Genomic DNA, 14841 nt, shown 5'->3' with positions numbered 1-14841 from the left:
TTTATTATGTCCACATGCCAGCACTTTCTGGGCTTTTCCCCCTGATCTTCCCACCCACCCACTGAGGCAGATGGACGTTTGCTGCCAACTCCCTTCTCCAGATTGGAACCTAAAACCCTCAGAGACTCGATTTTAACTCCAGTCTGTTGACTGTACTGTGGTCTTAGCCCCCTAGATTTTGAATTTCATGTATAGACTAAGATAATTAAAGGAGTAGACTTTCAAGGTGTGTTTAAAGGAGGAAAGGTAGTGGAGTGTGCAGTTGAAGTGTTTTAAGTCTTTTTCTGCTCACTAACCTATCTCCATTCTCAGGACTGTTGTTCCTTTCTTAATAAACCATCTGTATTTACTGCCATAAATATTTTGAGAAAGATATACCATCTTATTTTCCTTTTTTAATTGAAATTGTATGTGTATATAGGCACGCACATCTATGCATGCATGGAGCCAGAGGACATTAGATGTCCTCTATTACTCTCAGCCTTACTCCCTTGAGGCCGGTCTCACTGAACTGGGGCAAGGGTGTTGGCCAGTAATCCCCAGAGACCCACCTGTCTTTGTCCTAACAGTGGGAGAGCGGGGGCTAGCTTACAGGTGTGTGCATGGCCAAACCCAGATTTTTGTGTGGGTGTTGGGGATTTGAACTCAGGTCCTCAAGCTTGCACAGCAAGCATTGTTACCCACTGAGCCATCTTCTCAGGTCAGATGTGCCAGCTTTTGAAAGGATGTAGTAGGTCTTGCTCATTTTTTTTTTAAGAAGCTTAATCATAAAATAATGTTGATTGAGTAAAAAACTGGCAACCAAACCTTGATGCAAAGCCCTGCTGGGTTTGCATAGAGAGTTTTCCAGGAGGACCAAACCTGCTCATCCAGTTATGCTCCAGGTGCTGCTGCTGCCTCCTTGCTCTTGTTTTCTGCTTGCTGAGCTGTCAGTTTAATTCACTGTGCAAAGCACAGCCTATTATTAGATTGCTACTCTGTAGTTGTATGGTAAGACTTGTGTGTAAACCAAAAGCAGCTTTTAGTTCAAAACGACAAATTTTGCACTTGTGCAGAATAGGTTGTGTACAGCTTCTTGTTTGATCATCGTTGTTTTGTTTCTGAAGCTGAGCTAGAGTTAGGATGATGCTAGAAGCAATTTAAAGGGCACGTCATTTTTACTGTAATGCTGGATTATTGATTGTTGACTTATTTGTAGATTTAATGCAGACCCATTTCCTTACTTTGTGTCTAGCTGGCCATTAAGCTCTGGCAGTGTGCCGGAATGTTGAAATCTTGTATCATATAATACGATTTGGCTGCCTAAGGGTATTACGTGTGTTTGAATTTTAAAGATATAGACAAAGCTCTCAACTTTGCATGTATTCTAGAATATAGGAAAAATATATCTACAGCAAGATTATTCACTTCTAGGAGAAAGGAGTTCACATTCAGCAGAACATTAATGCCTGAAATCATGCATGTCATCATTCTCGGGACTAACTGGCCCTTACAGTAAATACAAACTAACACCACTGAATCATGAAAAGAACATTAAACAGGGAACTGGAAAGGGTAGTGGCCAATGCACACGGAGTGTTCACAGTTAAACACTGTGATCAAATTCTCTGACAAAAGAGAGAGAGAAAGAGAGAGAGAGAGAGTTAGTTAGTTAGTTAGTTAGTTAGTTTATTTGGCTAACAATTCCAGGTTACAGACCATCCTGGCAGGGAATTTAAATCAGCAGGAGCTTGGGAGAACTTGTCACATTACATCCATAATCAAGACCAGAGAGCAGAGAATTGATGCATGTATGCTAATGCTCAGCATGCTTTCTCCATTCTTAAATACCATGAAATTCCCTTCCTTAGGAAATATTGCCACCAACAGTGGGCATGGTTTTTTCCAAATCAATTAATGCAGTCAAGGTAATTCTCCCAGACATGCCCACAGACCATCATAATCTAGGCAATTTCTCATTGACTCTCCTTTCCCAGGTGGGAAGGCCTACTTAATTCAAAACTAACCTGGGAAATGGCTTCATAGCACACTGTCTTGACTGACATGCTACCTCATAAAGTTGTTGGAACAGCCACTATTTTTAAAGTGTTTATTTGGACAAGATACCAGATATTAGGGCTGTGGAAAATCCTCTATTTGAAATGACAAAGAAGGCTGGGGATATGACTAAGTCAGTAGAATGTTCCCCTTGCATACGTGAGGTGCTGGGTTTGATCCTCAGTACCACAACTGGATGTGGTGGGGCACATCTATAATCCCAGCACTCAAGAGGTGGAGGTAAGAGGATCAGAAGTTCAAGATCATCCTTTGCTGCATACGGAAGTTGAGGCCCGACTGGGCTGTATGAGGCCCAGCCTTTAAAAAAGAAAAAGAAAGAAAGAAAAAGAAAAACTGGTGTATTTTTAAATAAAGTGAGGAATTAGTACATGAAGCATACATTAGAGATGGCCTGAAATGGCTATTACTACTCAAATTACTAAGTACCTGTAAAACGATATGTGGTGTTTTATTTTGTTCTTTAATCAAGAAGCATTCTGTTATGTGAAAAGGGACAAAGACACAGATTCCATGAACAATCATTGAGGCATTTTATTACCCTCCTCAGACCATTTGGAATGCTATTCTGAAAATCTGTGCCTTTACCCTAGTTTGGAAAATTTGGGGGGAAGAAACCAGCCAGGAATTTTATGTGACCTATTAGTGGTATATCAGAACAGTCCTGCTATCTGTGTAATACTTTTCAGTGGGTTTTGCCCATTACTCATTTATTTTTCACTGTAGTACTTGAGGTGGTCCAATGATGTTGGCCTCACTCATCTTTTTTTAGAAATTATGATGGTTAATGTTAATTGTCATCTCGACAGGATCAAGACACTTGGGAAATGGGCCTCTGGGCATGCCTGTGAGGGATTATCTTGATCATGTCAATGAATGTGTGAAGATCTGTCTTGATTGTGGGCAGGAGCATTCCCACATGTGCACATTTATCTCTCTCTGTTTTCTGATTGTGATGAAATAGGATCAGCTATTTCAAGCTTCTGCTGCCCTATCTTCTCTGCCATGATGAACTATACTGTCTTAGTGAGTGTTCTGTTGCTATGAAAGGGCACCATGACCATAGCAACTCTTATAAAGGAAAACATTTAATTGGGACTGGCTTCCAGTTCAGAGGTTTAGTCCGTGTCATCATGGTAGGGAGCATGGTGGCATGTAGGCAGAAATGGTGCTGGAGAAGTAGCTGAGAGTCCTGTATCCAGATCCTCAGGCTGCAGGGAGGGAGGGAAGGAGGGAGGGAGAGTGAGAGACAGAGACAGAGAGACAGACAGACACACACACACACACACACACACACACTGGGCTTGGAATGGGTTTTTTGAAACCTCAAAGCCCACTGCCATTGACACATTTTCCTCAACAAGGCCTCATCTCCTAATCCTTTCAAATAATGTCACTCTCTGGTGACCAAGTATTCAAATCCATGAGCCTGAGCCTTTCTCATTCAAACCACCACGTGTAGCTTGAACTGTGAGCTAAGATAAACCCTTTCTTCCTCAGTTATTTTTGTCAGAATATTTTATCACAGCAAAAGCAGAAGACACTAAGACAGAAGTGGAAGAAATTGACATCAGAAGAGATTAGCTGCTGTCAAATGTGAGATTTGAATCTGGATAACAATGTATTTTGCTTTACTGAAGAGGGTATCAAGTAGTGGCCTGGTAGAGTGACTTTCATATCACTGTTTTCTGCAAAGACACTAAGCCAATTCTTGCTGTTATTTGGTAGGCTTGGTTGTTTTGTTTTAAAAAGATGGTCTCATGTAGCCCAGGCTGGCTTCTAGCTTATCTAGGTAGCTGAGGATAACCTTTTGCTGTTGTGCTTCCTATATCTGCCTTCCAAATGCTGAGAGATTACAAGTGTGGGCCACTATGCCTGACTTGATTTTATTGTGTGTTTATGGACACGTATGCATGTGTGTGTGTGTGTGTGTGTGTGTGTGTGTGTGTGTGTGTGTGTGTGTGTTTTGTTGTTCTCTTGAGACAGGGTCTTGCTTTCTAGCCTAGGCTGGCCTTAGCCTCACAGCCCTCTTGTTCAGCCTCTGAGTGCTCAGCTCACAGATGTAGGTGAGTGTGCTGCACCGGTTCTTTCATTGGTGGCTTTATTCATGTTTTGCCCTGGTGTTTGCTCTTGGATAGCTTCTTGACTGTTTTATTTGAAATGATATTTCTATTTATTTCTTCCTAGGTGAAAGATTTGGGGTCAACCATCTGGTTTATAGGGATGTATAAGGTGCTCCTTGGAAAAGTAATTTGTACTTAGGACTCCTGTGAGCTTTAGGATGAACAATGGCGAGCCTCACTTTTTCCTCCTGAGGAATACTTTGGAACAAGTAGTCACACAGATGTTTGCCGTTGCTGCTCACACAGTTCACTACTGTGTAAAGGACTGGGCGTGTTTTGAGATTTGTCATAGTAGAGCCCGTCAGCCACATTTAGACTACAAGAATAAGTCCTTGGTGCCAAGTTAATGCAAAGTGGTATACGAGAACAAGTTTGGAACTCAAGATGGACCAGAATGTCAGGGTTTAGAGTAGATCAGAAGAATCTACTGTTTTATACTTGATTCTTCTTGCCCTTCCCTTTCATTCTTGCTTTCCAGCTGTCCTCTGTATCCTTCTCCCTACCACCTACTCCATTTGCTCAGCCTTTTCAGACATGCAGTCAGCAGCTGCTGCCACTGCTAATGGAAATGGACCAGACCAGACTCTGAGTGCCTGGGGCATAGTGAGGTGGAGGAGTGAAATAGAGTTAGTTCATTCTTCCATCCTACCTTCTGTCTGTCTGAGACAGGCCTGCTGTTCCCAAGGCTGCTGTAGCCCTGCAGTGTGCACTGGCCACAGCTGATGGACACAGCAGGGGTTGGGAGGAGCTGGGTCTCTGGCAAGTGCCCCTTGGAGCTCTGACCTTGCTTCCCCTTCTGGACCTTCTGGTTTGCCTGCTACCAAGTGTGCTCTCTCGGTACTATGTACTTTTTAAATTTTGTATCCTCATAAAAAACTGGAATTTAGCTTAGACAACATTTAGCTAATTTGTTCATATTGTATTCTTTTCTCTTTTCCTGTTTTCTGAGACAGGGTCTTACAAGCTGGCCTTGAACTCAGGAACCTACTGTCACAGCCTCCCAAGTGCTGGGATTACAGGCATGTTCTGTTCTTTTAATAAGTATCCTAAAATGTGTTTCTTCACTTTTTGATCATTGCCTAAATTCTCTGCTAATTTTCTCCTCTTGGTTTCAGCTTGATATTGAAGATCTGTGAGAATTTTCTGTTATATAGAGAGGTTTGGAGGGAGACTGTTAGAACTATTTGTTTTTAAGGATGAATTACACATAAAAGCAGACTACCAAGTAGAAGAGAGGGTGGAGAAGAGCAGTGAAAACAAGACATTCTCCCTCACACTCTGGGAATGAAGTTGGAAATCAATCTACCTTTTGGCTTCAGGCATGCTAGTTCTTAACTTTGCATGCCTCTGTGTCTTATTTTTCTTGGGATGTTTACCAGAGCAACAGATGTACTTCAGAGCCTGTCAGGGAGGTCTGGGGCCATGTGCTTCAACTGTCTTTTGTATTAGTGCCCTACCTGATGTTGGCTTTAATTTCCTTCTGTGTGACTCATGTTTTCTGCACATTTTGCAACTAGAAGCAGACTTGGTTGGTGGTTAAAGTGGGGTACCCAGACCAGTAGCATTTGCACCACTTTAGGGCTTAGAAATAAGCATGCTCAGCCCTCACAGAGTGATTAGTTAGCCCCGGGATGAAGCTGATGTCATGTATGCCTTAACAAGTGATCTTGTTTAAGATCAACTGGGTTGTGTGAATACAGAAGTCTAGTGCAACTAAAACCCGGTTTTCTAGATGTTCTTGTGGCTTTTGGATTCAGTCCACCTGTAAATAACCCCAGAAACATTTTTTTTTATTAAATAAATTTTAGCACCAACCTATAAAGCAGTATATCTTTAAAAGTGCTTGAGCCCATAAAAGATACATAATCATTTGTGATGGGTTTTGTTTTGTTTTGATTTTTTTTTTCTGTTGCTGCTATTGTTTGGTTGGTTTTGATTTTTTGAGACAGGGCCTCAAGTAGCCCTGGCTAGTGTTAAACTTACTATGTTGCCAAGGCTTGCCTAGAACTCTTGATCTCTTGCCTCCGCCACCCAGGTGCTGAGATTATAGGTGCAGCCAACGAGTCCTTCTTTAGAACTGTCCTTGTTTTTAGCTCTGCTCCATCAAGGACACAGTGGTCAAGAAAATGTATGCTTAACATACCTGTTATGACTTAAGATTTATCAATTATAATTTTTTTCATTATGGGAATGTTGAATATAAAATTGAGGCTGTAGCTCAAAATGTGTACCTAAAAATTATTCATGTAGAGGAGAATGAAAAGGAGAGGGAGTCATAGGAAAAGGGTGTGGGATTAATAATCCCATTTTGGTTCATCATTACTGTCCTCTATGATGCTGTGAGCGGATGTTCAATTGCTTCTGCAAGCATTAATAATTCATGGGTGGACTATGCCAAAGGAAGCCTTAAATCTGGTCTCTCAGCAGATTAAATACACCGTCTGCCATCAGTAGGAGCCAGAAGAGATGAAAGATGGACTTGTTTTTATTCATTAACTTGATTCCCTCTGCCTTTCTCCCACCCTCCTTCCCTCATTCTGTTTGTCTTTGCACCCCACCTCAATTAAATGAAAGCTAGGGATCTTGGGTTTACTGTTAATGTCATCAGATTTCACTTTTCCTTAACTGCAACTAACAACAGATGCCATGAGAAAAAGCAGAGGAGCAGAATAAAGTATCTCCTTGGAAATGTCTAAATCATTCTGCATATTTGAAAAATGTATTAAAATGTGCAGCCTATGTTTTAGAAATCATTTAAAATGACTTCTCTTTACTTTGAGGAATAATCCTGTTATTTGTCACATAGGTCTGGGGGAAGTTTCCCAGTTTACAGACAAGGAAACTGAGGCACAGAACAAATGACTTGTGTGTAGTTACTTAGACCCCATTTGCTTTGGGGCTCCAACTTCAGTATGTGTTTCATGAGATGTCTCTATCACTTGGTTTCAGATATCATATGTGAGTACCTTTAATGAGGTACTTCAGTTTTAATAATTTGCCAAGGAGCATGGTAGTCTAAGAGACTGAGTATACAGTGTGGTGTTCACAGTTGCGCAGACATCTTAAGCACTTCCAGATAACAGCTTTCCACACCTTACCAGCCGTGTAAGCACACCTTAAGCACACTTCCTGTGAAGGATGCTTTGTGAATTGCATGTAAAGTCCCTGCGCTTATTACATTTTCAGTGTTTAGGGTTTGTAACAGGATTTGGCTATTTGAAATGCCCAGTAAGTGAGAAGGTGTGTGAGGTGACAGAATTGGAAATATTTGGTCTCCTCGGTTGTTTGCTGTGGTCTAGTGTAAAGAAATATGTTGACAAAACAAGACACTTGTTTTTAAAACCATTTACATCATGGCCTTTTAAGCTGGTGGAGAGAACAGTTCAGAGAAAACAGACTTCCAAATCAGCCTATTTAAAAAAAAAAGTTTTAGAATTGCATATTCCTGTGTCCCTAATTTAGAGATGAGAACTTGACAGTATTTTATAGGGTGACATAAGAAAGCTGCTTGTACTAGACAGGCTGACATGAAGTGTAGGTGAGGACAGACCAGGGGTGCCCCTTCATCCCTTCGTCTAGAGCCACTATCCCTTGGGTCGTCAGTCTTATTGTCTTCTTTTTCTTTTCTTTTCTTTTCCTTTTTTTTCTGAGACAGGGTTTCTCTGTGGAGCTATAGCTGTCATTAAACTCACTCTGTAGACCAGGCTGGCCTCAAACTCAGAGATCTGCCTGCTTCTGCTTCCTCAGTGCTGGGATTAAAGGCATACCACACCTAGCTTCTGATGATTTTCTTAAGGCTTATATCTTTGAACATAATTTTATCATATTTTGGTACCAAATACTTTAGGAATGACATACTAAATTTTATAATAAGCATTAAAAATAAAAGTCCCATGTATAGGTTTTCTTCATAGAATAGCTTTTACAGTTATATTTATGTACGCAGAGTGTACATGTGCAGGTCACAAGACAGCTTGCGGAGTTGTTCTTTCTTTCCTACCTTACAGGTTCTGGGGACGGGACTCAGGCCATCAGGCTTGGCAACAAGTGCCTTTACCCACCGAGCCAACTTACTACTGATCCAGGAAAACATTTTAAGAATGTATGTTTTGTATGAGTGAATGGAATTCTGACCTCCAAATGAAATCGTTTTTTTTTTTTTTTTTGGTTTTTCGAGACAGGGTTTCTCTGTGTAGCTTTGCGCCTTTCCTGGAACTCACTTGGTAGTCCAGGCTGGCCTCGAACTCACAGAGATCCGCCTGGCTCTGCCTCCCGAGTGCTGGGATTAAAGGCGTGAAATCGTTTTTTGTCCCATGTTTAAATTGTTGAGGACTGGGTACATTTAGTAATCCTGTTCTTTTATTAAAAAGCCCTTTGTTTTTTATCTATAATTTTTCAGACAGGATCTCATTATGTAGATCTGGCTGGCTTGGAACTCTGCCTCATAGAGCTCACCTACCTCTGTCTCTGAATTGCTGATACTAAAGGTGTGTGCCACCATGCCCTGTCAAGTGGTCCTTTGTTTTTAATTAGTAACCTGAAAGTAGAAATAATAAAGATGTACAGCAAAAAGCTTACATGGAAATCAAGATCTGTCTTCCCTCTAAGATAATAATAATAACATTCTCTGTCCTACATTAATAAGCAAATCCACACTCTGAATATGTGGATTTATAAGACAAATCTTGGGATGTTTCATTTTAGTATTTGTTGGTATAACAGCTTCCCTACTAAATTTAAAATGGATTTTAAGAGGATTCTATTTGCAGTCAACCTGGCAGAAACACATCTGTTGTGTAAAGTACCCTGGTGACAGGAATTAGCAAGCTAAAGGCCTTCTTCTGAAACCACCATTATCTCCCATGTGGTAATGTCAGAATCCCTGAAATCTGGGGTTCAGGCATGCGCCTGGCATTTTCTTTCAGTGCACTGTCCCTGGGCAGTGAGCTCAGCAAGGAAGGAGCAATAATGTCGAGTCCTGGGCTGAAGCCAGAACCCAGGCCAGGTGACTGCAGGACCCTGGCCAGAACCTGAGTTTTTCTGCACCTCATTTTCTTAACTTGTCCCACAAAGAACATGAGCTTGCTCAGAAATTTTATAGCTATGAATTTCATGAGTCTTTGTGTACTTTATTACCTTGTATTGTCGTGCCCCCCCCACCTTGTTTGTTTTTCCAGATAGGGTTTCTCTGTGCAGCCCTGACTGTCCTGGAACTCACTTTGGAGACCAGACTGCCCTCAAACTCGCAGAGATCCACCTGCCTCTGCCTCCAGAGTGCTGGGATTAAAGGCGTGCGCCACCACCGCCTGGCTTGTTCCATATCTTTTAGTCCTAAAGTCTGTTAATTTCAGAGAGGAGAGAGAGGGAATAGACAGAGAAACAAGACAGATGGATGACAAGAAAAGAGCTCTCATTTTGAGTTTCTCAAACCCAAGAGGCTCCTTCAAGCTGTAATAAATGTCTGTAACCCTAGCATCCAGAAGGCAGAAGCAGGAGGATCACTAAGGCCAGTCTGAGGTGAGTCTGGAGTACATAGTGAGTTTGTTACAGACTGCAGCAGTACCTGAAGGAATATTTGTGGAGGATATTTCCTCATCCTATTTTAAGCCCATTGGTTACTGCCTTTACCAGGGAGCAGCTGCAGTTTTCCTCTCAAATTCCTTCCACTTGGGTTTGAATATTATATGATATTTCATATCATATCCTAGCTCACTGTTCACCCCCTCACCCCACTATTGTGTATACTCACAGCAGAAGAAGACAGAAAAAACCTTGCCTCCAGGTGGCAGGAACATCCCTGCTCCAGGCAGAGAGTGCTCGTCTTTCCTTTCCATGTTTCTTGGCCCCTGGGCCAACTGGCCTGAATATGAACAAGAGATAATGAACCTCGACTTGTTTTTACTGCAAAGTAAAGACATAACCAAGTCATCTTTTTAATTGACAGCGTCAATATTCTAGATAAAATGGGTGTCATGACTTTGTGGATTCTTGTTGGTTTTCAGCTGATGTGTAAGGCTAGATGAGCCAGGAATACCTTCCCACTGACATTGGTTGAGAGCCTTCTCATCCTCTCCAACCTTCTTGGCTATGAGAAGGCAGCTGACTCTGAGAATTGAATGCTGTTGGGAATGCTTAGTCACAGGAAGAGTTTGAGTGGTGCCTTTCTGCATGCTGGCTAAGAACCACCTCAGCATCTGCCTCATCACCTAAGGCTGGAATTATCTCAGGAAGCTGAAGAAATTTGAAAGAACCAGCAACAACCAAAAATAATATCTGCTTCCCTTCTCTGCTTGGATGAGACATAGTGGACTGGAGTGGTTTTATTAAGTGCTTATAAAAATCATATGGTAGCCACTAAAGATAATTAGAATTACTGTAAGTTCTAGACACTGCCTTCCAGAACCACCTCCCTGTCTTTCATCTAGAAAGTCGAGACTAATGGTCCTACAACAGGATCAAACTGACCAGCTGAGTGGGGGTACTGTGGAATTCTGAATGCCCTGGGAGTTCTGAGGTGAAAAAGGCAGTGATGAGTTCTGGGGAGGCTGGAGAAGACTCCTTGGAGCAGTTGGGACCTGATTGGGCCTTGAGAGGTAAAATGGGTTTAGCTCGCAGAAAGTGAAAGAGGAGGATATAGGGTCATCACCTGACAATGCCAGGAAGGGGAACGTAGAACTAACTGATGTGCTACAAAGTGATTCTTTTGGCCTGTGCATGTGTTCTCACACACGTGCATGATGTGTTGTAGACGAAATGACTGCCAAGCAGTGGGGTATAGGCAGCAGGTGCTCTTGAAAGTGTGAGAGCAGGTAAATATTTAAGAAGGAAGAAAGGAGGCTTACAAATTGTATTCTCAGCTACCCAGAAAGCTGAGGCAGGAAGATAGTGTTTGTGGTCAGTTTAGGCTACATAATGAGTGAGACCCTGTCATTAAAAAAAAAAAAAAAAAAAGGATGTACCTACTAGCAATATCACTTGATCTTCCCAGCAGCCCAGTGAACCTGACAAAACGGAGCCCATCCATAGATTGGGAAAGTTTGACTTCTTAGTAGTCTCCTACGTGTGGCCATTGTACTTGTAGAACTTTATAGTTGTTTCCATGAGTATGATTTTAATTGACAATGGCTATAATTCTTTGTGAACTATAGAATTTCAGTGGCTTGCTTTCTCTGTTCTACAAATAACTATTAGACATGTAAGTTTTTCCCTCTCCTTCATTTACTTGAGATAGTCTTTTTTTTTTTTTTGTTTTTTGTTTTTTGTTTTTCGAGACAGGGTTTCTCTGTGTAGCTTTGCGCCTTTCCTGGAACTCAGTTGGTAGCCCAGGCTGGCCTCGAACTCACAGAGATCCGCCTGGCTCTGCCTCCCGAGTGCTGGGATTAAAGGCGTGCGCCACCACCGCCCGGCATTGAGATAGTCTTTTTAAAAAAGATTTATTTATTAATTTTTATTATCTGTGTGTGCCTGCATGAGTTTATGTCTACCACATGAATGCAGGTGTGCATGGAGGTCAGAGGGTGTTGGATCCTCTGAAACTGGAGTTACAGTTGTGAGCTGCCTGATGTGGGTGCTGGGAACTAAACCTGGGTCCTCTGGAATGGCAATAAGGGCTATTAACCACTGAGTCATCTTTCCAGCCCCTAAGATAAGGTCTTGCTCTATAGCCCAAACTGGCTTTGAGCTCACTATATAGCTCAGACTGTCTTTTGAATTTGAAATCCTCCTGCTTCTGCCTCACCAATACAAGGAGTCTAAGTATGAACCAACATTCCCAGTTTTGCTTGTTTTTAGTGTCTAGGGCCAAATTAAAAATGATTGCCTCGTAGACATTTTTTTTTTTTTTTTTTTTTTTTTTTGGTTTTTTCGAGACAGGGTTTCTCTGTGTAGCTTTGCGCCTTTCCTGGAACTCGCTTTGGAGACCAGGCTGGCCTCGAACTCACAGAGATCCGCCTGGCTCTGCCTCCCGAGTGCTGGGATTAAAGGCGTGCGCCACCACCGCCCGGCTCTGCCTCATAGACATTTAAGAGTGGGTCGGTTTGTGTTTGGTTAGTGACACAGTAGAGACACGTCTTTTGGATATGCACCTTCCTAGTGTTTTCCTGTCAGAGTGGTCTGCAGCTCGGAGCCAAGCCTCTTGCCTGGTTTTCTTAAAGATTGTCATGGATTGGGGGAAAAGGGCTCTGAGCTGCTTTAGAATTTGCTCTGACACAAAGAAATATCCTCTTAATTTATTTTTTTTGGACTAGTAAAGACTAAAAACATCTTAACAGACTCAGTGCAGTGAGATTTTTGCTTTTCAGTAAACAAAGAGGGTTTTCTCACTCCCTTGTGTGTGGCCCTCAGATTCTACATCAGTGAGGTATTTTGACTTTTTCCTCACTTGGGCCTTTGGGTTCTTTTTTTCTTGCCCCTCCATTCCCAGACAGAACTCTTATTACTGCACGTCTACTATGCTCAATACAGTATGTATTTGATCAAAAACAAACGAGTTTGCTTCTTGTACTGGTCTAGAGAGAGGTCCCTCAGGATTGTCTTTTTTTGTTCAGTAATTGGAGCATAAGCTGAGCCTGGTTAATTTCAAAGCTACCCCCAGCACATGCTCCCGCCTTCTTCCTCGTGCACTCTGAACCGTTTGTGATACCTTGTTTTGGGTCTGGAACAAAAACCTGAATTGTTGAATGTTAGAAGCAACTATTGTGACATCTTCTGTGGCACTGAATAGCACTGTTGGTGCAGTTGATTTTAAGTTAGGGTAAGGAAAACTAGAAAGCTCTTCAGATTTATAGCGCTTGTTAGCAGTTTACATCTCCAAGGTGGTCCTTGGATGCTGTCACAGAGAAAAACGGGCAAGAATGGGCTTTCTGTTCCAGTAACGTAAGCTCTTTCCTTGTTTGACTCAGTGGTCCGATATCAGTGTATAGGGCGGCCCTGTGTTTATTCCTTTTGTTGAGGGGTTTGATTTGTTTTCATGAGGTAGAAATGTCAGAAGCATCTCAATTCTGGGTATTTGGCAGAAGTTTTGATGTATGAAATGTTAATTATATTGTTTTTCTTTAAAGCATCAAAGTCTATAACCTGGTTCTGTTTCTTAAAAGACAAATGATGATGGTCATTTAAACAATCTTAAGTAGCCAAACTCTGGATACTAAATGGCTAAATTAATATTTATGTAAAAGTACATTATGAAATTGGCAAGTATTCTATATCACTCAGGTTCTGCAAGTATAGGTGTTGGGTTTGCAGCCAACAGATTGCACTCTTAGGCTCTGTGATGTTGCTTTGAAGAGAGAATGGTCTTTTAGTTTTTCTTTGCAGTCTGTGCCATAATGGTGGCTGTCTCCCTAACTGGTCTGACTTTAACCATCCGGGCAGAGGTCTTGGGCAGTTTCGTCTCTGCTCTTATACAAAAAGGTTCCTGCAATTGCATACTTATTTGCTGCATTGAATTTTCTTTTGTTACAAAGAAAAACGTTAGTATTTTGATCTTTAATTTTCAGGTTATACGTTAAACATATGGAGGGAAAAAATACCCCTTTCTGACAAGCACCTTAAAAATCATTGCAGTAGAATGGGAACATTCATTACATACACATCATATGTTTTCCCCCTAAATGTTGTGCTAAGAAGTGACAGTTGAGCTGAGCATATGTTAATAAAAGGCCTGCATTTTCCTGTGTCACTGACAGTTTCATTGGCTGTATATTCCTGAAATGCAAATAACCTCTGTTCTGTTCAAAGATATAATTAACCCGAATAGTTATTTAGTATCAAAATCTTTTAACTACTAAGAGACCAAGCATTTAAGATGGTGAATTTACTGTTCTCTCTGAAGGGCAGTGCAGTTGACAAGGGCACAGTGTTCTGAGATATTCCTGCATGTTGGAGCTACATATTCTGTAGACTAAAATGGCAGAATCTGCCTGCTGCTGTATAAAGTCTTTTAACTACCATTTATTTTAGCATCATGACATGTGCAGATTCCTGCTGCTCAGTTAAGGGACCAGCTTTGCACAACTGGTGTTGCAATCTGTGGCCACAGCACTGCATCACAATGCAGCAAATGCATTTTCCACCTTAACTGAACATGACAGAGAAGTGATTATTAACCATGCAAGATGTCGGAAGTCATCAAAAATTCACATCAGAGTAATTGTAGTGGCTTGGGTTGGAGGAAAAAAGTATCATAGCATTCCTTGCCTACATGTTGTCTCTCCCCCTCTTTAATCTTAACTTGGTACAGTCCGTTAACAATAAAATACCCTTCTGTAACCTATAAACTGTTACTCCCATCAGTTTGTGCTTGCAGACTGACAGCTGACTTCTCTGCATTGTGGGGACACTTCTGATGGTAATGCTCTGCTCAGGGGGTCTGCCATGTACCTCCTGTGAAGGGGTGCTACAGCCTCATTGTCTAATTGGACTCTGGTGCTTTAGTCATATTAGCACTTGCAGAGAGGTTGGCTTTTTCCTTCTTCTTTCCTCCCTCTCTTCCTCCTCCCACCGGACTCTTCAATGAGGCAGTTTAGGGTGGGGACCTTAAGCTCTGGTGCCGGCAGCGTTCACCCCACTGGAAGGAGCTGCAGTGACTGCCAGCATCGGCTGCGTGCAACTCCTCAGTTTCTTGAGAGTGGCAGGTAGGATTTCTTGTTCCGGAAAGAAATTA

The 14841-nt window shown here is 41.8% G+C and overlaps 1 protein-coding gene across 3 annotated transcripts in view; it reads left to right on the top strand.

Annotated features, from left to right (window-relative positions):
- Nup93 (nucleoporin 93) overlaps positions 1 to 14841 on the top strand; it is a 110232-nt gene that overhangs the window by 36447 nt on the left and 58944 nt on the right. The window contains exon 1 of one of the 3 annotated variants that reach the window (XM_052727055.1): positions 14543 to 14812. The exons of the other annotated variants lie outside the window; for them this stretch is intronic. The gene's annotated coding sequence lies outside the window, so the exon portion shown is untranslated. Of the gene's footprint in view, positions 1 to 14542; positions 14813 to 14841 lie in introns of those variants that run through there. 3 annotated transcript variants of the gene reach the window in all.

The sequence above is a fragment of the Peromyscus californicus genome, unplaced genomic scaffold (assembly GCF_007827085.1).
Source record: "Peromyscus californicus insignis strain IS unplaced genomic scaffold, ASM782708v3 Scaffold_8__1_contigs__length_139910024, whole genome shotgun sequence".
Classification (NCBI taxonomy): Eukaryota; Metazoa; Chordata; class Mammalia; order Rodentia; family Cricetidae; genus Peromyscus; species Peromyscus californicus.
The sequence above is the reverse complement of the archived record's forward strand: the minus strand, read 5'-3'. Positions and strand labels throughout refer to the sequence as shown.